The sequence below is a fragment of the Schistocerca serialis genome, chromosome 12 (assembly GCF_023864345.2).
Source record: "Schistocerca serialis cubense isolate TAMUIC-IGC-003099 chromosome 12, iqSchSeri2.2, whole genome shotgun sequence".
Classification (NCBI taxonomy): Eukaryota; Metazoa; Arthropoda; class Insecta; order Orthoptera; family Acrididae; genus Schistocerca; species Schistocerca serialis.
The window spans coordinates 57,287,414-57,314,023 of NC_064649.1; positions in this window are offsets into that span (position 1 = coordinate 57,287,414).

Genomic DNA, 26,610 nt, shown 5'->3' on the forward strand with positions numbered 1-26,610 from the left:
TTTTGAATTTACGTGTAGTAATGAACAGCTTATAGTCAAAATCATCATGTCGGCAAGTCGCATGTCGGTCATTGTTACGTCGTTTCGGCGGTTCCATCTCAAAATTCGGCGTACCTTGCCAACTTCTTTCACAATTTCCGAAGTGCCCTGTGTTGTTATTTTGTGTCTGTTCCGTATTTGTATGTCCCTCTTCCCGTATTGGGGCGCGAGTGTCCTCTGAAATACGTAATTCTTGTGCTACTTGTGCCAACTGATCTTGCACTTCCCGGATTTCTCTTTTGTACTGTGTATTGATTTGATTTTGATTTTGTTTGAATTTTCTAATTTGTTCATACTCTTCAGTGTCCATGAAGGCTACAGGTGTTGTGTCATTCAGATCATCATCTACCTTTGTAGATAAGTTAGTGAACTGATCTGAAAGTTCTGCTACTTTATCCGATAGTGAAATCATTTCCTCTCTATGTTTTTCTGAACCAAGTTTCAGAGTGTCCATTTGTGTTGAAATCGTGTCTACTGTGACCTTTAAGTTTTCCTGAGTTTTTGCAAGTTGCATAACCGTATCGGTAGATGCAACTGAGTCAAATTTTGCTTGCAAGGTCTCATGATTTTCATGAACAATAGTTTGCAGTTCTTTTATGGCTGCTTCGTGATTCTGTAGTGCATTTTCATGACGCGAAAAAATAGGTTGGAAATGCTCACAAATTTGTGTTTTTACGTCATTACAGACATTTTTGACATTTCGATTCAATGTGATGTAACTCAGCAGTTAAATCCTCACGTGTTCGTTCAAGAGTTTGCTCCAATGAGTCTAACTTTTTAAGATTTTGTTCCATTGTGTCTAACTTTTGAAGCTTTTGCTGTGTTTGTCTCTGATTTTGTTCCATTGTGTCTAACTTTTGAAGCTTTTGCTGTGTTTGTCCCATTTGTTGTATTAATTGTAATAACAATGCATTGGTGTCTGAAACATGTTCCTCAGTGCTTTTTGGCAGTGAATTTACACCGGAAACATTCACATTTTGACAAGCAGAAAATGTGTCTTGACTTATTTGAGAAAACGGTGAGGATCCAAAACCTGAATCTACAGTATTTGCGAGATCGTGTCGTGTCATTTCGGCTTCCTGAGGCGAGCTATTGCCGACCGATCGATCGATAATGCTTCCCTCTTCACTAATTGTTTCACTGTCCCCGCCATTGTTTGACGCCCGCTCCATTTCCCTGTGCACAGTTACCAAATTACTACTTTGAACATTAGTAAATTCATTACTCTGCGGCGCTGATAAGCTACGCTCGTCGTCACTATTATTTCACAGTTTAGTTTGGAGCCTAGTGTTACGTTTTTCACACGCCATAATTGTCACAATATTTCACACGATAACACAGAAAAGCACAATTTGAAGTGCAAAAATAGGAGAACACATTAACATAGCACTGAAAATAATATCTAGTTAATTGCAAGCGTAGCTGCGAAATACTTGGTGCAAATCTATATGCATGCCACAACTGTTTTACTGTACAACAATGAAAGGCTACAACTACAAAGGAGATTCTCTCTACAATTACGTGCTAGCAATAAACAAAAGCTACACTAAATACACAAACTACAAGAAAAAATCAGAAGCTTCCAGTGAGGTATCCTGGCAGTGTCGCCATATGAAACGTCCCCTTTTTGAACAATTTATACATGACTGTGCTTAAACTGACACACAATATTTTGTTAGCGCAACGCAATCTGACTTTCAAAATTCCCTACAAAAGAATGGCCCTGACTAACATTAAACTATACCTTTCACAAATCACTTACCTCACAAAAATCTTCGCTGCTCAAGCTACTGCAATACAGCAAGCGCCACTACTGCCAGCTAAATAAAAGATTCAAACTATGGAAGGCACTAACTACTGATAGGGATAGTTAGCAAAATGAAAGATATTAATAGAGAACAAACAATGTATTTACCTTGATATCATCATATATAAATATAGCAGTTCATGACAAATTTCAAAACTCCGCCATCTCTCTCTCCACATCCACCACTGCTGGCGGGTCACCTCCAACTGCGCAACGCTACGCGCTGTTCACAGCCAGCTGCCTAACACTACAATGGCGAGTATTACAACAATGCAAAGCAGACACAGACTGCACACAGCACAGCCAGTGATTTTCATACAGAGGTGGCGTTACCAATAAAAAAACCTAAACAGCCTACTTACAACACCTTACATTCGACGTCAACGTGCAATAACCACTCACAGACAGCAGTTGGCACCACTAGCGGTGGAGGGTGTATAAAGTATGTTCAGGGGACGCGGAGAAAGTGCAGTCGTTGACGTAATGCGGAAACGGAGTGATTTATCTGACGCCCGCAAGGGCATAATGATTAGCTTTCGCACCAAGAATCAAGAACAGAAGCATTTCCTAAATGTTTGTACTTTCAACGTTGCAGCCCAGTCAGCAGTCGTGATAATCTAATACATAAGAAACTATCAGCCTTGATTGCGGTAATGAAACCAACCTATACCTAGGTTTCATCCCAAATAATTGAGCCTTCTTCAGAGGATATACCTGAATCTCTAATTTGTCTAAGAGGACATGGTCTGTTTTAGTTTTATTTCTATACCATGCCCTCTTAGACAAATTAGAGATTCATGTATATCTTCGGAAGAAGGTTCAATTATTTGGGCTGAAACCTAGGTAAGGGTTGGTTCCATTGCCGCAATCGAGGTTGAACGTTTCTTATATATTATTTCCTAATTGGCTAAGTTTGTAAACCGCTCACAGACCGCTGCAGTTAGAGTATACCGTGCATGTTTTGTGCACCATGGGCCATAGATGACAGAGGCGAATGAGATTTGTGCAAGGGAATAGACATAAAACTAATGAGCAAGTGGCCGCCCAGATGAACCAAGGGGCTATCAACAGTTTCTCCCCGACGACATCCAGCAAACCTAGCTGGGTATGGGCCTTTGTAGCTGGCGCCTGGTACATGCACCTACACTGGCCGGTGAATGATTTCGTGGCATACCCAGGGAGATTTCGTAGTTGTGGGAAGCACAGTGGGTCAACACAAGTATACATCTATCTAAGGGGGCAAGACCACCCTTGTTTGCATTTTATTTCTCGTCGGTATGATGGCATCTACCAGCAGGACAATGCAGCGTGCTACAGCTCGCAGTGTACTATGTGGGGCTCAAAAATTACCAGAATGAACTTGCCGTACTCCTTCCCACTAGACACCCCGGATACAAACCCAGTCGAAAAGCTGTGGGATCGCCTCGATAGGGCTAATTGCGATACAGATAATCAACCCAGAAGCCTGGCGCAGCTGGACACGGCACTGGAACCGGCATGGCTCCACATCCCCGTCGGTAACTTCCAGAATCTCACTTCCTGCTCATATGCGTTTCACAACATGTTTGTTCAGCCTTTTGAGAGGTAATCAATCCAATGTGACTGGGCCGTATACTAACTCTATTCGCAAAACATTATGCAGAGATTACCCACATACGCCACCGAATGAGGCTGCAAAATTGTACGACACATAGTTCAGGAGATACGACATCACAAACATTGAGATGCGTGAAAAAGTTCGATTTTTTAATGAAGCGGTGGTGGGTGCTGGTGTTACTAGTGAAATTAGTACCGAGGAGGGAAAGAACGCTGCGTGCCAGCAAGGCGCCTTGGCGTACTTGGCGGACGCAGTTCCTCCTTACTCCGCCAGGCGGCTCTGCGCGCCCTTTTACGGACCCTAAAACCCCCGCCCCCGGCTCCTCCGCCCCCGCACGGCACTGCGCCGCCCTGGGACGCCGCCGTCCCGCCCCCGCGTCGCAGCCGGCAGTAATCCGGCGGCCGCCCGCGCCAGACCACGCTCATCAATCATCTCATTAAAATTTAATCTCACCCCCACCCCCCTCACACTCCCTTTGTTTCGGCGGCGAGTTTTCGGGTTTAACGTCCCGGAATTAACGGCCGCCCCCGATGCGATGCTGGAGGGATTCTGGGCTTCTGCCGCGCTTCATGGCGGCTGTGTGGCGGCTGCGGCACGACCTTAAACTCAGTAATGGACGCTAATTATGGGCTGGGCTTTTAAACACGTCATCTGGCGTCTCAAACGGCCCACTAGAAATTTGTTTCTTTTGATCTGTCACAGTTATTTTAAAATTTACTTTTCTCCGTTGTGCTTTTATTAACAGTGATGAAGTACAAGAAGTAACAAAAGTCCGTGGTAATTAGTTAATGTATTTCATCCGAGACAGATCTGCTCGACAAGCGATCTTGCAAAATATGTAGGATTATTAGCTGTTGAGAGTCAGTCGGGAAGTAAAGCATATTATTTTTTGAATTGTATTTTACAAGAAATACAAATGCCAGTTAATAGGGCAACCGCTACAATATTCACTATTAATTTCTTTTTTTTCAGTATACTTGTGCACAGTTTGCTTCTGCCATGAAACAAGTGCATGTATCATTTATACCTGTGGTGTAATGTCTTGCTCTTACCTGCGGCAATGGCGCAGAGAGTTTTTCAGGGTCGCCACCTCTTAAAAGTGAGTCCTTGATGAGCTTCTTTGAATGGGCCGAAAACGTGGAAGCGTGACGGTCCAAGGTGGATGGAGCTAGACTTTCCGGGAAATTTTTGCAATATCGCCAGTGGTGAAGTGACTGGTGTATGGTCTTATACCTGTATGGTATTATACCGTCTGAAGGACGGACTTGCTGAAGGCGTGCATTTAACTTCTCGAGGATTTTTGCGAACTGGATAGAGTTTATAGTGCACCCTACCTAGAAAACATCAACCAACATTACACCCTTTGCGTCCCAAAAGGCTGTCGCTATAACCTCCCCAGGAGAAAGCACTGTTTTGACTTTTTCCTCTTCTGCGATATCGATTGATGCCATTCCATCGACTGCATCTTGCACTCAGATGAAAACGACAGAACCCATGTCTCGTCTCCAGTCACAATTTTCTCCAAAAACTCCTCATTCTCCACACTGGAGCACCACAACAGATTGTATGCAGTTGTTCTGTAGACTCTTTAGTCTGGTCGGTCAAAATTTGCGGCACCTAGCTGGCACAAAGCCAACGTCCTTGCTGCGGTGTTAACACCGGTTCCCGTCAGATCATCTACATTAAGCACCGTCGGTCTGGGCTAGCACTAGTATGGGTGACCATCCGGTCTGCCGAGCGCTGTTGGTAAGCGGGGTTCACTCAGCCATAGTGAGGCAAACTGAGGAGCTACTTTATTGAGAAGTAGCGGCTACGGTCTCGTAAACTTACATACGGCCGGGAGAGCGGTGTGCTGACCACATGCCCCTCCATATCCACGTCCAGCAACGCCTGTGGTGAGGATGACACGGTGGCCGGTCGGTGCCTTTGGACCTTCATGGCCTGTTCGGGCTGAGTAGAGTTTTAGCTAGCACAAATCTTGGAGCAGCCCCGTTTTTCGGTAATGACCATCACACAGCCTTTTACCGGTGGATTACAGGCGACACAATTCGTCTACTAGTCAACGAGCTGCATACTGTGGGGTCCCGGCGCTCCGTGTTGTAACTGCATCTGCCCTTCAGGTTCCCTACAGCGACGGACCCATCGTCTGACGGCACTGCCGCCCTCCGTAGCATCTGAGTACACCTTCTTCAGCTCTTCATTAATGGTATTGGACGTTTCAAATTCTGCAGTAAGGAATTAAATCACGGAACGTTGTCTTATGCGTACATCAAAGTCGGCTGTCTTATAAAATTAAACAGAACTGCCAACCGCTAATGCAGAACGTTGTTATTATAGCGGGCTGTGGAGGGAAGCTTACGGAAGTGCTCAATAATTATTACATTACCAACTTAATCAAGTTGAAGAAGAAAACAGGACGCATTACGTTCTGATTGCCTTAGTAGATTATTACTCTTCAGTTTGTTATTGCCTGAGGCACTTAATGTTGTAATCGTTGTGGATTCACATGTTTGCATGTCGCAGAACCACCACTATATTACCAGTGTTTGACTAGTAGCCTGATTTGACGAATTTAAGAGGATGTCAGTTTCAAATGGAAGTGATGGAGGACGAAAGGAAGGAAGGTTCAAATGGTTCTGAGCACTATGGGACTTAACATCTGAGGTCATCAGTCCCCCTAGAACTTAGAACTACTTAAACCTAGCTAACCTAAGGACATCACACACATGCATGCCCGAGGCAGGATTCGAAACTGCGACCGTAGCGGTCGCGTGGTCCCGGACTGTAGCGCCTAGAACCGCTCGGCCACATCGGCCGGCAGGAAGAAAGGAAGGAAGTTTTGTGTATAGCGTCCGTCAAAGATGGACGTCATTCGGCGCGGAACACAAGCTTGACACTGAAACACTGGAGCACCGGAAGTAGTATTTCAAATCGTACATTATCAGCCTAATCAAGGAGAAAAGAACTGCGGGGTTACTTTCTGGCTGGACGTTATTTTGTACCCTCAATTTTTTGCCAGCCTGTGACCCCTTGATAATCTGACTTCCTTTTCATTTGCTCTTTTCTTGTCCTACAATGTTCCTCTATATTTTGGACAGGACCATTTTTTTTATTTCTCCAGAGCAATTCACAACTGTTGTGTTAGTGCTTCTACCTTGGAATCGTTCTTTTCTTCAGAAAATAGCTCTCTCTAATGCCTATTCTGCTATAATGCTATGTATATCTAAATCTTTTGTAAATTCTCCAGACCGGCTTGTTGTTAATTTCTTTTCCCCCTAGACTTGATGATCTGTTTTATACCTTGCAGAAATAGACAAAAAATATCAGTCGTCTTTTCCTTACTCTTTCCGTTATTTTTTAAGGTTCCGCATCTCAGCCTCGATATAGGATCGTCCTGTTGTCCTTCTGTCAGTGTACCCTCCTGTCCGATAGTCAAAAACACTTTATCTCAGTAAAAGGTAGATCTATCAACCTGAAATTTGTGTCACGTACTTGGTTTAACAGTTCCATGGCGGTGTAAAAAGTGAAAATTCTAAGTTAATGAAATCAAAAGATACGGCCATTCATGTCACGTATTTTGAGACTCGCAAACTCATTCATGAAAACTTGCTTCCTGTTGACCTGGAACAATGAAATTCGGGAAGCAGCAACCTGTCACAATGAGAGTAAAGGAAAAAATTCTGACAACTGTTAATTTGTAGTAATATCACACGAAAACAATTTTATTTTCATTTGTTATCCGACTGTTAATTTGTCCGTGCGTCTATTAAGCCCGCTTTTTTTGAGGAACGTGAAGACGCATCAGATTTAAATTTATGTCACATGTTGTGTTCTATAGTCACTTGGCGGTGGAGTAAATGTAAGGTTCTAAGTCAATACAGCCAAAACATACGGTCCTTTCTGTCACATTGTTTGATACTCGTCCGCAGCTCGTGGTCGTGCGGTAGCGTTCTCGCTTCCCACGCCCGGGTTCCCGGGTTCGATTCCCGGCGAGGTCAGAGATTTTCTCTGCCTCGTGATGACTGGGTGTTGTGTGATGTCTTTAGGTTAGTTCGGTTTAAGTAGTTCTAAGTTCTAGGGGACTGATGATCTTAGATATTAAGTCCCATAGTGCTCAGAGCCATTTTTGTTTGATACTCGCAAACGCACTCATCAGTGCCTATGAGGTACTTTCCATTACCCGTAATCATGAAATTTGGCTAAAAGGAATGTTTGATAGTACAATTAAAGGATAAAATCAGAAAATTGTTAATCTGTTATTATATCACACAGAAAATTATTTTTTGTTATTCTGGAAAGTACTGGAATTACCAAAATGGATATCTTGTCAGTATCAATATCGATAACGGGCAGAAGTAGCCGAGGTTCTCGATTCCAAGCATGGATGAGCTATCCATATTCATAATTAAGTTTGTATGGAACCCTTGATACATGAGTCCTAGCCGCACTTGTCAGGATTTTTCTGTATGTGGATATAATTCATAATGACTTCTCAGTTCCTAGTCTTCCTTGCTACTTTATTGGATCTAACATATTTTCTCATTCTTTTCTATAATTTTTCCCGTTTGTCGGATTCGTAATTTAGTGTTAAACATTCAGTTGCCTAGAGGCATTTTGGTTTAGTTTTGAAGTTCTTGGTAACCAGCTTGATTTTTAAATGTTTCTTGTTGTCCAATAAGGACTTTTCCATTTCGATTATTTTCGTAACTGATTCATTTTTGCAACTGAACCATTGGTCAAATGCTTGAGGGAGAAGAAGAATTGGATTCATTTATTATGACAGGAGTATTATTTATTTTATTAATTGATCTATATACGGTTAATGAATTAGCAAGGAAAGTATTTCTGAAGAAGAAGAATTTATCTAATATAAATTTAAATGTTATGAAGTCTGTTCTTAAATTATTTGTCTGTAGTGTAGCCTTGTATGGAAGTATAACGCGAACAATACAAAATTCATTCGAGAAGAAAAAAGCAGCTTTTGAAATATGGTGCTGAAGATTAGATGGTAGAGTGAATAAAAATTAGGAGGTATTGAATCAAACTGGCGAAAAACGAAATTCAGATCACAATTTTAATAAAAGAATGGATCGTTTGATATAACACATTCTTAGGCGTGAAGGAATCGTCAATTTAATAAAGGAGGGAAGTGTGTGTGCATGTGGGGGGAGGGGGGGTGGGGAGGGGGTTAAAATTGTAGAGAGAAACCATGGGATGCATTTGGTAAGCAGGTGCAAATCGACGTAGGTTGCGGTAGGAACTCAGAGATGAAGAGGCTTGCATAGGATTGATTAGAGTGAAGAGCAGCATGAGATCAATCTTCTGGCTGAAGGTCAGAACAGGTGTTTACTCTGGCAAGATATAAAGCTTGCTCAGAACCAGGTGTTCTTTATAGTTCATAGTAACATTCGTTATGAAGTACGTGTTACAGGAGGTGTTAGATTTAGTACAGAGTCAAATACTAATGTTGGAAACAGTAACGAATTTATTGGATATAGCAGAAAAAGAATAGCAGTTGGTTTCTTAGTGATGAGTAGGAAGAAGATAGTTTACAAGCAGCTTTGTTTAGGCTGTGGGTCGTCATAGCAGTGGATGTGACAGAAGAGATAGGAGATGAAGAGCAAAAGCAACATGAAGAAGTGATAACAGAAGTAACGAAGAGTGGAGGAAAAATTAATAACACGTCGTGATTTATTGAAAAAAGAAAAGTGAACGCAACTGGAAGAAGACTTGAGCATTTGCTTCACATTTTGATAGAGAGAAATGAGATTACATGTCAGCTTTGGGACAGAAATTATTAGGATAGCCAAAGGAAGTACTTGAGCCTCCTGTTACAAGTAGCGGGGCGTTGAATTGTGCTCAGAGTGCAGTATAGCTTGTACCGGCGGAGGACAGCAGCGACAGGGAAGGAGTTTGCGAATGCTTTTATTTTATGGATGGTCGCAGCTAGGATACTAGATGAATGAGTCCTTGTTATGCGATCATGATTAGGCGACAAGTGGATGGTCAACGGTGGGAGATACTGGGTTACGTGAGCACCGAGCAGGCGATGTTGTAGGCATGCCGTACGTTGGTCACCTTACTTGTCCAGCCGCAACCTACCTAAGTCGGAGTACAACACACTGACGTGGTCAAATACTTCAACGTTGCAGAAGTACCGCACGCAAACATGTCTAGTAATTTCTTTGCGTCTAGAGTTGTCATTATCCATGCCATATTAAATTACATAGTAATAGTGCTGATTCTGCAGGAACATTGACTGCACAAGTTTTCTCTTCCTATCCTACAGAAACTTGGTGATGGGGGCAGGGGGTGTGGGGGTGGGGGGAGGTTAGAGATATGTGCATATCTTCTTGTACGTTTGGCAGCATATTCCGTCCAGTTGAGACACTCATCCACAGCGACACTCAGATTCTTTATTGTAGCTTCATACCCTACTGATGCACAATTAAGATGAGTATGGGCGGTCATTGTTCGTCAGTTTCGGAACCAGCTAACTAATAAGATTTAGTTTCAGGACTGCGTTTTGCATACAGCACTACGCTCTAACATGTTGTTGACAATGAAGACAACAGAGACGGTGCGGAAGATCGGATATGACAAGGACAACGAAGAAAATCAACATTTTTTGGAGCCGTCCCAGCAGTTGCTTCAGCGATTTGGACCACTGTACTGTCTTGGTGCGAAATCCCGTAGCTGAGCCAGCGCTTCTTTTGCGCCCCACCTGAGGATAGGCGCTCTCCCTGCCGCGCTCTCTCAGTCGCTGACCGCCGATAACTGGAGAATGGCCATCCAAGGACAAGTACCATGAATCATGTGGGACATGGCCACCGTGAACATTTGGAAATGCTCAGTATCGTTTTAAGCGGATATATCTACAGGAATCACGGGTAACGTGGAACTGCTGAGCGTTTGATGCATTTCATCAAAGACAAAGTATAATGCGCTCAACGACTGTGAGAATGATAGAGAGCGGCAATCAGTCGTTGATTCCTTTCTAGCCTTACTGAAGCAGATCCAGATTTCGGCTAGTGAATAGCCATTATCAGTACAGTAGTTCAGAGCTTTTCATACATGCGCAGTACGTCGACACCTGTTGTTCGGTCTCCTGTTACAATAGTCTTGAATGAATTGTGACAAAAGCCCGAACAACAGGTGTAGAGGTACTAGGGCATGTACAAAAATCTCTGAAATACTGCACTGATAATGGCTAGTCACTAGGCGAAATCTGCATCTGCTTTAATAAAGCTAGAAAGTAAATTTATCAATTTCTCTAAGTACCATTGGTAAAATTCTTCATCTCACAGCTATTTCTCTGTCGGCTTAGAGCCGTATTGACAATTTAGAATATTATTTGATTTGCTTTACTGTGTACTCAGCACAAATCCAAGTTATTCTTTTACGGAACTAGCCTCAGTAATCTTTAAAATAAAGGGCGCTGATGACCTCGACGTTGAGCGCCCATAAGCCCCAACACACACACACACTCTTTAAAATAAAGCTGTGTACCTTGCTAAAGATTGCTGTCTGCCTGTGCTAATGTTATTCCATTCTACCGGGTTTGAGCCCGGTTTGTAATTCATCAGTAGTATTTCTGGTGTATTGTTGTAATTTATTTTGGTACTCAGCGTTAATTGCAACTGCTTCTTGTTGAAGTCAGGTGGGCATTGTTCTTTAAATTTTGTTTATACAAGTTCTGCAGGTACCCATTTATTTCGCAGTGTTTTTATGGTGTTTCATTGCCTGGTTTGATTCGATGACTAAATGTTTCTTGATGTTGAATTCATTAATACTGACTATTTTTTGACTGAAAAGTTTTTCTCTTTCTTCTGATAATACCTGAGTTCAGACCGTGCTTTATTTGTGTTAAAACAGAACCCCCAGAATGGGGTGAAACTATAGGCAGTGTTGTGATTTGAAATCTCAACTGAAACTCTTCAATTTCTAATTCTAAATCTGCATTGTTGCTTTTGCATGAGTTCAGTTAAATTTCTCAGCCTTCATGTCTTAAAGAAATAAGTAATAACAAATTGGAGTACCTCTTAAAATAAATATGCCCTTTCTAGTTGAAGTGTCATGTTTTTTGTGACCTGGCACCTTCCCGCTCACAGATCCTCGCTTGCTTAAGTACAGGATGAGTCCAAAAGGACTTGACAGCTTTGTACCGATATAGAAATTTATTGATATAACTGAAAGAATCGGTGGATGTCTGACATTGTACCAAACAACGTCAAGTTTGATTCATGTAGTGCACCAGTACCTCATTTCGCCACCAGGAGAGCTGGCGTAACGCACAATTAAAATGGCTACTTCCAGTGTTGCGGAGTATGCTCGGGTGTGATTTGGTTTCAAGAAACGAACTCTGCAACAACTGTTCGACGTGTTGCCAAGCGGCGACCACTGTTGCGTATTTCCTGCGCTTATAGTGGGTCGCCCAACAACCCTGGACACAGGAGTGTCAGTTACCACGTCGAATTTTGAGACGAGTCTCAGATCTGCGCACAGCATCTCGACGGATGGTATGGAAGGTCGGAAGAGAGCAAATGTTGCCAAGTTCCGTTCGTCATCGTAATACGTGCCCAGTATCTGACACATTGATGGGTTCGCTGCTGCGTACACATCATGACATGCTTCGCATAGCTGGAAATTTGGACAGAAGAGGCTACATTTCTGTCGCGCTGAGGCTGTGATTCATCTTCCAGGTCACCTTGACATTATCTTCCAAAAAGATAACGCAAAATGACATGCTGGCCGTGCTGTCCCGACCGACCTCGATACAAAGGATGTTCAGCTGTACTCCTGGCCTGCAAGTCCTCCAGAGTTTTGACTCGCTGTAAACATTTGGTCACGCGATGCGGCGGGACTGGCTCTACATCACTCGCCACACAATTACATTAATGATGTCTGCCGTAGTTTTGAAGCAGCATGGAGCGACGTACAGGGGTTGGACAAAAATATCGAAAAATTGCGAGAAATGTGTGCTTGAATGCCGGTTGCACTGTTGTATTTGACCACGAACAGCACCGGTGCATAGGGCTCAATAAGTTGCGAGTTTTAGTCGTAGTCGGAAATGTTCTCTGTGCGGTTGTGAGTGCGTTACGACGGAGCTAAGTGAATTCGAACATGGACAAGTTGTTGGTGTTCGTATTTTGGGTGCTCTCGTAGCCAAGGGAGCAGAAGCGTGCGGTGCTTCAAGAGGCACCGTATCTAAGATTTATACAGCATACAGGCAGAGCGGAAAAACATCATCCGTTATTAACAACGAGGACGATGGTGTGTGTTGTGTGATCGTGACGGACGGTCATTGAAGAGGATTGTGACATAAATTAAGAGGACGACAGCTGCGAAAGTCACTGCACAACCGAATGTCGCACTCGTGAACCCTGTTAGCAGCAAAACAACACGAAGGGAGCCCCGGAACTGCAGGGCGAGCTGGAATTCCGGACCACTTGTCAGTGACGCGAGTGCCCGTAATAGGAAAAAGTAGTGCTGGAGCTATAAAACGGTGTCTTCAGAGCAATGGAAGACATTTATTTGTTCCGCTGATTCTTGTTTCACACTCTTTCCAATCTCTGGCCGAGTTTATGTACCAAGAGTTGAAACCTAACGAGTTTCGGTGATGATTTGGGCAGGCATATCGTGGTATTCCATGGGCCGCGTGGTTACTTTGCAAGGTCGCTTTACCGCTTAGGGTTATGTGAGCATTTTGGCTCATTAGGCCCATCTAGTGGTGCAAAGTTCTTTCGCCAATGGTGACGCTGTGTTCCGAGACGACGGGGCCCTGTTCGCACAGCTCACACAGCCCAGGACTGGTTTTGTGAGCACGAGGATGAATCGCCACATCTCCCCTGGCCACTGCGGTGAACAGATGTCAATTTTATCATTTTTTGCATTCGGCTATCGAGAGGATGGCACGTGATCGCTAACCACCTCCATCATCGTTGCTTGAACTTGCCGCTATTTTGCAGAAGGAATGGGAATCCCTTGCAAACAACAGAGGTCCCGTATTATCCATTCCGAGATGACTGGAACCTGTCTTGAATGCTGACCGTTTTCCTACACCGTATGATAATGTGTTATTTGTGGTGTTACTACAATTTTGTGCAACTTCTGTATCACTGTCCTTTGTATAAATATGTCACATCGCAAAGGAAACATCGCACCAAAATACACTACTGGCCATTAAAATTGCTACACCACGAAGATGACCTGCTACAGACGCGAATTTTAACCGACAGGATGCTGTGATAGCAAGTGATTAGCTTTTCAGAGCCTTCACACAAGGTTGGCGCCGGTGGCGACACCTACAACGTGCTGACATGAGGAAAGTTTCCAACCGATTTCTCATACACAAACAGCAGTTGACTGGTGAAGCGTTGTTGTGATGCCTCGTGTAAGGAGGAGAAATGCGTACCATCACATTTCGACTTTGATAATGGTGGGATTGCAGCCTATCGCGATTGCGGTTTATCGTATCGCGACACTGCTGCTCGAGTTGTTCGAGATCCAATGAGTGTTAGCAAAATATGGAATCGGTGGGTTCAGGAGGGTAATACGGAACGCTGTGCTGGATCCCAACGGCCTCGTACCACTAGCAGTCGAGATGACAGGCATCTTATCCGCATGGCTGTAACGGATCGTGCAGCCACGTCTCGATCCCTGAGTCAACAGATGGGGACGTTTGCAGGACAACAACCATCTGCTCGAACAGTTCGACGACGTTTGCAGCAGCATGGACTATCAGCTCGGAGACCGTGGCTGCGGTCACCCTTGACGCAGCATCACAGATAGGATCGCCTGCGATGGTGTTCTCAACGACGAACCTTGGTGCACGAATGGCAAAACGTCATTTTTTCAGATGAATCCAGGTTCTATTTACAGCATCATGATGGTCGCATCCGTGTTTTGCGACATCGCGGTGAACGCACATTGGAAGCGTGTATTCGTCATCGCCATACTGGCGTATCACCCGGCGTGATGGTATGGGGTGCCATTGGTTACACGTCTCGGTCACCTCTTGTCCGCATTGACGGCGCTTTGAACAGTGGACGTTAGATTTCAGATGTGTTACGACCCGTGCCTCTATCCTTCATTCGATCCCTGCGAAACCCTGCATTTCAGGAGGATAATGCACGACCGCATGTTGCAGGTCCTGTACGGGCCTTTCTGGATACAGAAAATGTTCGACTGCTGCACTGGCCAGTACATTCTCCAGATCTCTCACCAACTGAAAACGTCTGGTCAATGGTGGCCGAGCAACTGGCTGGTCGCAATACGCCAGTCGCTACTCTTGATGAACAGTGATATTGTGTTGAAGGTGCATGGGCAGCTGTACCTGTACACGCCATCCAAGCTCTGTTAGACTCATTGCCCATGAGTATCAAGGCCCTTATTACGGCCAGAGGTGGTTGTTCTGGGTACTGATTTCTCAGGATCTATGCACCCAAATTGCGTGAAAATGTAATGACATGTGAGTTCTAGTATAATATGTTTCTCCAATGAATACCCGTTTATCATCTGCATTTCTTCTTGCTGTAGCAATTTTAATGGCCAGTAGTGTACATAAGAGGCGCCTTTAAACGTCAAATTGGTGAAGAAGCTGTGAAGCAAAGTATACCTAGTCGGGCGGCACGGCACCGTTCCCTCAGTGTGGAGAGGTCTCCGCATTGTAGCTAGGGATGCCCTAGTGAAGTCTTCCCGCGGTCGCTTGTAGCGCTGGTACTGACTTCTGGAGCACGAACCCAAATTATTGCCTAGCGGAGTGGGACCCACTGTGTGATTGGTTCCAGTCGATTGCCGCGGACGTAGGACATAGTTGGGCCTGAGAGTGCCGACTGCAGCTACGCGCATGTCTCTCTGTGCCGAACCTTACACTAGTGCCGCCCTTTGGTGGTCTGGCGATGCGGCTGAAAGCGTGAGATGCAGCGGCTTCTGGTCTGTCGGCGCGCGGGCCGTCATACATGTTGTGCGGTTAGCTGCTGGCTTTTGCTGTTCGTGTCGCCACAGCACAGTGTTCTAAATATCTTGCTCTGAATCCCCTGATTTGGTAAGAAACTTAATAATGTCTTCTTCGTGCTACACTGTATAAACGCAATAAGCAAAATTTCGGTTTTTGGTATCGTTTCTTGTGTGGTGATTTTAATGGCCAGGAGGGTCTTAGGTGCAGTGGCACAGACCTTTCACAAATAATGCAGTTGTATAAACAGAGGTGACAGAAGCCATGAGATAGGTATATGCACAGATACAGATCATCTGTATATAAGTGCAATTGAATACAAACGAAATTAACGTCGCTGTAACACGAATCGGAAATTCGTGATGTAAGCCTACAAATGGAGCGGTGTAAGTTATCCGTGCATCCTGAAACTGAATTATCGCTACCTGAAGTACAATTTAAGCTGCAGGCTTCCGTTGGTTGCACTAAGTGATAATAGAGTCTAATTTCGTGTACACATCTTCCTGCATTCGCCAGAGTCTTCCGGAGTTGAAACTTTCCTACAAAAAACATCATGCACCATGGAACTTCCGAAGTATATATATATGGGTAGACCGTTGTCCGGGTGCAAGTCTTTCGATTTGACGCAACTTCGGCGACTTGCATGTCGATGGGGATGAAATGATGATGATTAGGACAACACAACACCCAGTCCCTGAGCGGAGAAAATTGACACTCTGTCGCGCTGACCACTCAGCTACCGGGGCGGACACTTCCGAAATTATCAAGTAGATCATTTGTACACTACTGTGCGAAACTTAAGGCCGAAAATAAATTTGATATGATGTGTCACTGCCAAGTAACACAACTCCATGAAACTTGGACCATACGTACAAAGAGGTGCTAGAGTATAGTACAGTGCAGTATAGAACGTAGCTGAAGTAAATACGCAATGACCCAAACATAAATGACACTTCTTTTCAAAGACAATAATGGCACTGAAGTCACCGCGATTTATGCTGGTCCCCTGCACATTTCAAAAGGCGAGACACGGTTCTTAATAGGATGTGCTGGACGTACCGTCATATGGCGAGGTGTGAGAACACGCAGTTCACGCAGAGACATGATGGAACATGATTGTTACGGTGATCCAGGTGTTACGGTGTTGCGAGGGATAATGTTGAATGGGCGTACTGACCTCCACATCTTTGAGCATACTACACTCCGCCAGTGAACTTTATTGTGACCCTGTACTCCTTGCCCATGTGCATCTTTTCAGTGGTGGGTTGGGTCGTGACTTCATTTTTATCGACCACAGTGCGCGACCGCATCGAACAGGGCAGGTGCAGGAGCTCTTGAAACGAGGAATAGGCTGGCCTGCCCGTTGTCCCGACTTAAATCGTCCGGACCACATGCGGGATGCGCTGACGAGACGTGCTGCAGCAAGTCCACGTGCACCGACGACTGCGCAGCAGTTGTCAGCCGTGCTGGTGATGGAACTGAATGCCCTACCATAAGAACGCATTACGGACCACGTGGCCAGCATGGGGGCACGTGACAGAGCATGCACTCCGTTCGCGTTGACCAAACACCTGTTGAGAGCCATGCCTCGCCTTCATCATAAATCGCAATGACTTCAATGTAATTTTTATCTTTGAATAAAAGTGTCATTTCTGTTCGTCTCGTTGCGTATTTCTTTCAGTTATTTTCTGTACTATACTGTGGCAGCTCTTTCCGTGCCTGGTCCAAGTTTCATCGAGCTATGTTACTTGGCAGTGAAAGTTACTACTGTAAGTTATTTTCTTTCTTAAGTTTTGCTCATCAGTGTGTGTGTGCTGTAAACCGTAACAGCCCACTAACAGTCTGTTGGTGTACTTCCCAAATGACTTCTCATCTGCACATTTCATCCTGTTGAGAACGAATTGTTGAGTTCTATTTGCTACGTAGTAAGTCCTGAATCAATTCAACGCCCTGGTCACATTCTCGATAAGCTCATATTTTGTCCACTAAATGGCAACGTGAAACTACGTCGAATACCTTCCGGATGTCAAGAAAACATAGCATCAACATGGGTACCTTTGTCTGGAAGTGCTATAGAGACCAGAAAATGCCACACTTCTTTTAGTCAGGACGTCAAACAGCAAATAAAACCAGGCAAAGGTACAGCAGTTTACAATGGATACAATGTTCCGGGTACCGCCAAACAGAGTAGTAAGAAAAAAAAAATGAAACCACCAACAAATAGTCCACTACAAAACCACTCCACGACACTCCATTAACGAACACATACGCGCTACAGAGGCCGGATGTTCCACCAATATGTCCAAAATCGACTGGCAGCGCAGTGGTGAATCAGATTTATGAGTGACTGAAAGAGAAGTGCGTCGTGGTATAAGCTCCACAAGACACGCAAAGTCAGTCTGAATCGTGACTGCTCAGCCACAGTCCACAGCTGCCGGACAGTATTCGGAGCTGCCTCACGTGTCACACTCGGTGTCGTCCGTCGACGGGACTGAACTCATGTGGTGATGGTTCCACAAAACATGTTGGCAGCCTCTGAAGTCGCTCTGGTCCAGTTATGGATTATAGTTTTGATACACACTGCTGCTTGATATACTGCGTCACCCGACAAACTCTAGTGGGCTCCCAAGCGTCTCCAGATCGTTCTTGACATCACACACTCTGTTCAGTTTTAATCTGGTACCTTGCATCTTCCCTTCCAGGGCCGCCTTCTCTAGTCTTTCTTCTCTACTCTTCCTAGCTATTCTAATCTCCTGCTCTTTATTACAGCTGACACATCAGATTCGTTGAGAAGCGTTTCATCTCTCTATATTGTGACACGAGTCCAAACATTTTTCTTAATACTTTGTTTTCAAATATCATAATTTTGCTCTCGATCTTCTTGCTCAGTGTTCGTATATCAGCTCCATACATTAATAGCGGTCGCACAGTAATAGTTTGCTGCTGAATAGTACTCTGGCCAACGAGAATAGACGTCTATCTGCAGATGTGATCCGGTTAGCACCGCCTCCTCCGAGTTGTTCACAATGACCGTACTTCGTATATATTTGAGGGTCTACGCTTCTTAAATTTCTTGTCTTATAGTGCTAGTGATCCCTCCGTTTGCTCTTGACTGTTTCTTGTTACAATAGTTCACTCTATTGCATCTTGATTGATCCTCAGACAACCTTTTTCTTCCTCCTCTGTTACTACTCTGATGGTTCTTATTAGTTTATCTGCCTTCTCCAAATAGCAACCGCTAACAATTTACTTGACACCCACAAATATACCTCCTCCAATCGGTGACTCTCTTTTTACTGCCTGTCATAAACATACCTTTCCGAAATCAGGCTTAGTGTTCCTAAAGATTTTCCTCTATGTAAGGCAACAGCCTGAGAAACAGAATGCGCACAAGGATCTTGTATATGCAACTGGATACTCATGATTACGTAATAACTTCCTGTACAGCATGTAGAACAGATACATTTTAACACTTTTTTATTATGTCACATTCTTGTCTGTCTCTGTGTTCGGTACAAATCTTGCAATTGAACTAGCTTCCCAGCGACCTAGAGACTCCAAATTTTAATCATAGCTCAGAACCGTATGATAAGTTTGAGTGGGGTAAGGATGACCTACTTGCAAGAGGTGAGGGGGTGTAGTTCCTGCACGATTGCTCCGTTTAGCAGACTGCTTCACAGTTCGTCCAGGCATAATATGCGTCAGTTACCTATTTTAGAAAGAGTCGGCGGCAACTCATTGCACATAGTGGGTCCAGCTCTGTAACGTCTGAAGCAATTTCTCCCAGACTGGGCTCACTTACCGCTTTAAACCAGAAAAAGCTACTGTCGCGATATGACTACACTTATTACTCCGTAATTGTTTCCCTTTGCGACGCATAACTTCTAAATGTGGCTAACAGTTGCCCACAGCCTTAGTCTGCAAGGTGCAAAGGCGTAGTTTACTGTGACACGATCGTAGGGCTCGGAGGTACTTCAAACAATAAGATGCCGACACATGCGGAAAAAAGGGCAGAAGTTCACCTAAAGTACAAGGTGGGCAAATGATGTCACATTGGCACCACAGTTTTGTCCATCTTTACTGTGGTCGTGTCACACAATGGGAAGGGCGTCACAGCCCCTCTCACCCACATTTCACTCCTTCTTTTGACGCCTCTCCGATGGAGATCGGAACCACGACACCCAGCGCTGAAATCGTTAATCTTTTTATGGGTGGCCGAGGAAAAGATTTTAGACACACCGCCGCTCAGAATCGACATGAAAAGGCTTCAGGGCGTGGAATAAAGTGCGTACCACCCCATTCCCCGGAGCGTTGTCTCCCACATATTTCGCGGTAGAAAACGACTATTGGCAGTGGGATGAGCAACAGCAATTATTGACTCTGCTGACACCCTCAGAAGTTTCAATCTTTTGTCCAAGGACATTGTGGGGCTTCTAACAACCCAACCACAACAAAGGTCAAAAATTAATTATGATTGTAGTGTTGCTCACGCTGCTAAATATTGCATTTTCGGGCAACAACAAAGTTATATTATGTGGCAGGTGTCATTAGAGCACAGTTAATAAAGTCATTTCATGAAATAATGGATAAACTAGGCACTCATCTTTTCGTGTTTCCCACGCTGGCCTCGTTGTGAACTCATGGCTCAATCGTCGAAAATCTTGGTAGTGATGATTCCAAGTTCGGATGCAAAGAGTCCTAGGTGTTATTCTGCGATACTCAAAAGGTTTATAGATGTGTTTCTTGAAGATGAAACTTTTGCAAGTTAAGACAATGGTGATGTAAAAAAAGTAATCAGCACTCCGGATTTAAGTTACACTTCTTTTTTATTGCTTTGTTGCAACATCATTTCACAATATAAAACATACTTGAAAATATCTTCCTCACTGTTAAAGTTCACATTTCATAAACTGACTACAATTTGCGTCTTTTCAACATGACGACCAAGACTCGACTATCTAACAACCGCTTACGCGCCCAAAAATCTCAGTTACAAGTATGTCAAAGAGCATAGTGACAAAAGAAAGAATACACATAAGAATAATATCATTGCAATATAAACATATCGATGTATCAAAGTACCTCTACATTAATGAAATCAAATCTGAATGTTGTCACAGAAATATGTTAACTACACTCCTGGAAATTGAAATAAGAACACCGTGAATTCATTGTCCCAGGAAGGGGAAACTTCATTGACACATTCCTGGGGTCAGATACATCACATGATCACACTGACAGAACCACAGGCACATAGACACAGGCAACAGAGCATGCACAATGTCGGCACTAGTACAGTGTATATCCACCTTTCGCAGCAATGCAGGCTGCTATTCTCCCATGGAGACGATCGTAGAGATGCTGGATGTAGTCCTGTGGAACGGCTTGCCATGCCATTTCCACCTGGCGCCTCAGTTGGACCAGCGTTCGTGCTGGACGTGCAGACCGCGTGAGACGACGCTTCATCCAGTCCCAAACATGCTCAATGGGGGACAGATCCGGAGATCTTGCTGGCTAGAGCACGTTAGGTGGCACGGGATACATGCGGACGTGCATTGTCCTGTTGGAACAGCAAGTTCCCTTGCCGGTCTAGGAATGGTAGAACGATGGGTTCGACGACGGTTTGGATGTACCGTGCACTATTCAGTGTCCTCTCGACGATCACCAGTGGTGTACGGCCAGTGTAGGAGATCGCTCCCCACACCATGATGCCGGGTGTTGGCCCTGTGTGCCTCGGTCGTATGCAGTCCTGATTGTGGCGCTCACCTGCACGGCGCCAAACACGCATACGACCATCATTGGCACCAAGGCAGAAGCGACTCTCATCGCTGAAGACGACAGGTCTCCATTCGTCCCTCCATTCACGCCTGTCGCGACACCACTGGAGGCGGGCTGCACGATGTTGGGGCGTGAGCGGAAGACGGTCTAACGGTGTGCGGGACCGTAGCCCAGCTTCATGGAGACGGTTGCGAATGGTCCTCGCCGATACCCCAGGAGCAACAGTGTCCCTAATTTGCTGGGAAGTGGCGGTGCGGTCCCCTACGGCACTGCGTAGGATCCTACGGTCTTGGCGTGCATCCGTGCGTCGCTGCGGTCCGGTCCCAGGTCGACGGGCACGTGCACCTTCCGCCGACCACTGGCGACAAAATCGATGTACTGTGGAGACCTCACGCCCCACGTGTTGAGCAATTCGGCGGTACGTCCACCCGGCCTCCCGCATGCCCACTATACGCCCTCGCTCAAAGTCCGTCAACTGCACATACGGTTCACGTCCACGCTGTCGCGGCATGCTACCAGTGTTAAAGACTGCGATGGAGCTCCGTATGCCACGGCAAACTGGCAGACACTGACGGCGGCGGTGCACAAATGCTGCGCAGCTAGCGCCATTCGACGGCCAACACCGCGGTTCCTGGTGTGTCCGCTGTGCCGTGCGTGTGCAGCCCTCTCGCAGTGTCCGGAGCAAGTATGGTGGGTCTGACACACCGGTGTCAATGTGTTCTTTTTTCCATTTCCAGGAGTGTATTTTACACATACACAGTATAATATTGCTGGTATTGAGAGATTGAGGTGAGGTGCCGTAATGGTTAAGTAATTCAAGTACCATTACAGGCTGCATCCCACTGACCATCATCAAACCCCTTTGGAGTGCAACTGCAATTTTTGCTCTCGTGTACAGACTGGAACCAGTAGGTACCGTTGAGATCATTCAACGCAATCTGAACGTGATCCGAAGCAGCAATGGCTACTTATGCTTTATCATCCCTCCTTGCGTCCCTCTGTGGCGCGATGACAGCGGAGTGGAATATTAACATTTGCGCAAATAAAACAGCAAAGGGTCCCTCTAACGCTCCCCTTCACCCCAGTCTGGCAACACCCGGTCGCATTTGTTGAGAGTTTTGAAAATGTGCCTTCACAGTTAGGTGTTGCCTGCGCCCCGCCAGGGTAGCCGAGAGCGCTAATGTGGTGCTTCCTGGGCTCGGGTAGGTGCGCCGGCCCCGGATCGAATCCGCCCGGCGGGTTAACGACGAGGGCCGGTGAGGTGGCCAGCTTGGATGTGGCTTTTAGCCGGTTTTCCACATCTCGCTAGGTGAATACCGGGCTGGTCCCCACGTTCCGCCTCAGTTACATGACTCACAGACATTTGAAAACGTTTGCACTCTTGCATGACTTACACTAGGCCCAGACAGCTGGGGTACACTACTGTCCTGGGGGGTTCGGGGTGGCGTCAGGAAGGGCATCTGGCTATCCATGATAACAAAGCCGACCCTGCGTTGGAGCGGGACAGAGGCCCCGAGAAAGAAAGAAAGTTAAGTGTTGCCTGCCTATGGGCATCTAGGACTACTTCACAGGTCTCCTCGCTAAAGGCATATTTTTTAAAATTCTCAATAAATGAGGTTGGGTGCCACCGAGGGCGCTGCCAAATTGATGGGTCTTAGAGGGACCCTTTGTTGTTTTATTCACGCATGCGTCCATGTCGCACACCTCAGCGGTCATACCAGCGGAGGACGAAACAGGAGGGCAGAAAAAACATAAACACCCTTTGCTGCTTTGGATCATGTTCAGATTTATTCGAATGTTTTTGAACGGTTTTGTGTATCGCAAAGCAAAACTTCATTCCAAAGCTGCGAGAACACGTTGAATGGTGATACAGCACCATAATATCTGTAGAGAATGGTGTAAACGTCGGAGGTTGTCAGCAGAGTCAAAGGTTGTCATTTATATCTTCCTGTTGCTCATAGGACTGCGAACAGTCGTTTTCTGGCGCGAAATATGTGGGAATCAACGCCCGTTGGAAGTGGGAAGTTTCATTGATGCCCTTCATGCCAAGCCATGCAGACTTTTCGTTTCGATTCTGTGTGGCGGTGTGTGTAAAACCTTTCCCTCGGCCACCCATAAGAAGACCACGTAACTTCAACGCTGGATTTAGCCCCTCTGAACTCCTTTACAGAGCGGTCAAAAGGAGTGAAATGTGGGCGAGAGGGCTTGTGACGGCCTTCCCCTCGTATGACGCGACACGGCCGTGTTGCGCATCACTGAAGCTGGTAGTTACCAGGTTCTTAAGCGGTAAAAATGACATGTCTTTCTTTTGTAGCCAACATACTAGAAAGTTTCATGAAGTTAGACTGTTTGAAGAGCCTCAAATTCACGTTTTGAAGTTACCTTGATTGTTCACTGAAAATTTGAGTGCTGTCACTAAGGAAGAAGTTGAGTACCTCCGGCAAGACGTCAAAGAGGTTTAAAGACGGAGTCACAATCGCTGGAAAACCAATAGCATGGGACTCTGCTGTTGGTCACTTCAGCAGAAACCACAAAAAGCCAGTCATTGGAGAGAAAGCTACGAGGGCAGATCAATAAGTAATGCAACACATTTTTTTTCTTGGCCAATTTTGGTTGAAAAAACCGGAAATTTCTTGTGGAATATTTTCAAACATTCCCGCTTCGTCTCGTATAGTTTCATTGACTTCCGACAGGTGGCAGCGCTGTACGGAGCTGTTAAAATGGCGTCTGTAACGGATGTGCGTTGCAAACAACGGGCAGTGATCGAGTTTCTTTTGGCGGAAAACCAGGGCATCTCAGATATTCATAGGCGCTTACAGAATGTCTACGGTGATCTGGCAGTGGACAAAAGCACGGTGAGTCGTTGGGCATAGCGTGTGTCATCATTGCCGCAAGGTCAAGCAAGACTGTCTGATCTCCCGCGTGCGGGCCGACCGTGCACAGCTGTGACTCCTGCAATGGTTCAAATGGCTCTGAGCACTATGGGACTCAACTGCTGAGGTCATTAGTCCCCTAGAACTTAGAACTAGTTAAACCTAACTAACCTAAGGACATCACAAAACATCCATGCCCGAGGCAGGATTCGAACCTGCGACCGTAGCGGTCTTGCGGTTCCAGACTGCAGCGTCTTTAACCGCACGGCCACTTCGGCCGGCTCCTGCAATGGCGGAGCGTGCGAACACACTCGATCGAGATGATCGACGGATCACCATCAAACAACTCAGTGCTCAACTTGACATCTCTGTTGGTAGTGCTGTCGCAATTGTTCACCAGTTGGGATATTCAAAGGTTTGTTCCCGCTGGGTCCCTCGTTGTCTAACCGAACACCATAAAGAGCAAAGGAGAACCATCTGTGCGGAATTGCTTGCTCGTCATGTGGCTGAGGGTGACAATTTCTTGTCAAAGATTGTTACAGGCGATGAAACATGGGTTCATCACTTCGAACCTGAAACAAAACGGCAATCAATGGAGTGGCGCCACACCCACTCCCATACCAAGAAAAAGTTTAAAGCCATACCCTCAGCCGGTAAAGTCGTGGTTACAGTCTTCTGGGACGCTGAAGGGGTTATTCTGTTCGATGTCCTTCCCCATGGTCAAACGATCAACTCTGAAGTGTATTGTGCTACTCTTCAGAAATTGAAGAAACGACTTCAGCGTGTTCGTAGGCACAAAAATCTGAACGAACTTCTCCTTCTTCATGACAACGCAAGACCTCACACAAGTCTTCGCACCCGAGAGGAGCTCACAAAACTTCAGTGGACTGTTCTTCCTCATGCACCCTACAGCCCCGATCTCGCACCGTCGGATTTCCATATGTTTGGCCCAATGAAGGACGCAATCCGTGGGAAGCACTACGCGGATGATAAAGAAATTATTGATGCAGTACGACGTTGGCTCCGACATCGACCAGTGGAATGGTACCGTGCAGGCATACAGGCCCTCATTTGAAGGTGGCGTAAGGCCGTAGCATTGAATGGAGATTACATTGAAAAATAGTGTTGTGTAGCTAAAATATTGGGGAATAACCTGGTGTATTTCAATGCTGAATAAAACAATCCCTGTTTCAGAAAAAAAATGTGTTGCATTACTTATTGAACTGCCCTCGTATATTATATATTAAAAGGGTGACCGATTCATCTTGCCGAGGTTAAATTACATGGGAGCCTCAACGACAAAGTTACACTTATCGTAGATGCAACTACAACAAAGGAGTATCTGTTGAGGGGCCAGACAAACGTGTGGTTTGTGAAGAGGGACAGTAGCCGTAACAACATTCGTAAAGGTAACAGTCTGGATGACAGACCGATGTGAGCTTGTAACATCACCCAACGCAGCCTTGCTGTGCTGTGTTGATATTGCGAATGGCTGAAAGCAAGAGGGGTACGTGAGCCGTTATTTTTCCCAGTGGCATAGGGCTATGAAGCTAAAGTAAAATATTGAAATGTAGTCAACTGAAATCAGGCGTTGCTGAGGGAACTGGATTACAAAACGAGACACTACAAATTATAGATGACTTTTTCGATTTGTCCAGTAAAACAACTGACGAGGGTCGCAAGAAAAGCATTTCTGGATTTAAGGAGTGTGTCAGCATATAATATAAATTTCAACGTGCAAACCTATTCATCTATGCTGCAACCTACATTCATTTGAATCTGACTAGTCTCCCTCTCTGATTTGTCTCCCTCTCCCTCTACAACTCCCTCGCTTCCACCCTCCTCGCCTCACACACACACACACACACACACACACACATACATTCACTTCCCTCCATTACCAGTTTGACCGTTCCTTGTCGCCTATGAATGTATCCTATCACTCGATCCTTTCTTATAGTCTAATTGTGTCACTAATTGTTTTTCACAGTTCGATCAGTACCTCATAATCAATTTTCCATCTACCGATCTAATCTTCAACATCCCGCTGCAGCAACATATTGCGAAATCTTCTACTTTCTTCTTGTCGGACGTGTTTACTCTTTACGTTTCACTTCCGCAAAAGTCTACATTCCAGAGAAATACCGTGAGAAAAAAATTTCTAACGGTTAAATTTATCCAATATTTTCTTTTTCAAAAACTGTTTTTGCTACTGCTTGTCTGCATTTTATATCCTCTGTACTCCGGCCGTCATTAGTTATTTTGATGCCCAAATACTCAAACGTATGTACCACTCTCATTCTCCCATTTTTAGTCTAATTCCCTCATCGTCGCCTCATTTAATAGTGTTACATAGCAATACCCTAGTTTTACTTTTCATGATGTTCGTCTTACAACAATACAAGACACAGTCCATTCCGTTTAACTGCTCTACTAAGTCTTACACTATCCTTGATGAAATTACAATGTCACCGGGAAAAATCAGCTTTTTAATTGTTATCGCTGAATTTTAATTCCTTTTCCAAATTTCCCCTTCGCTTTCTTCACAGGCTGCTAAATG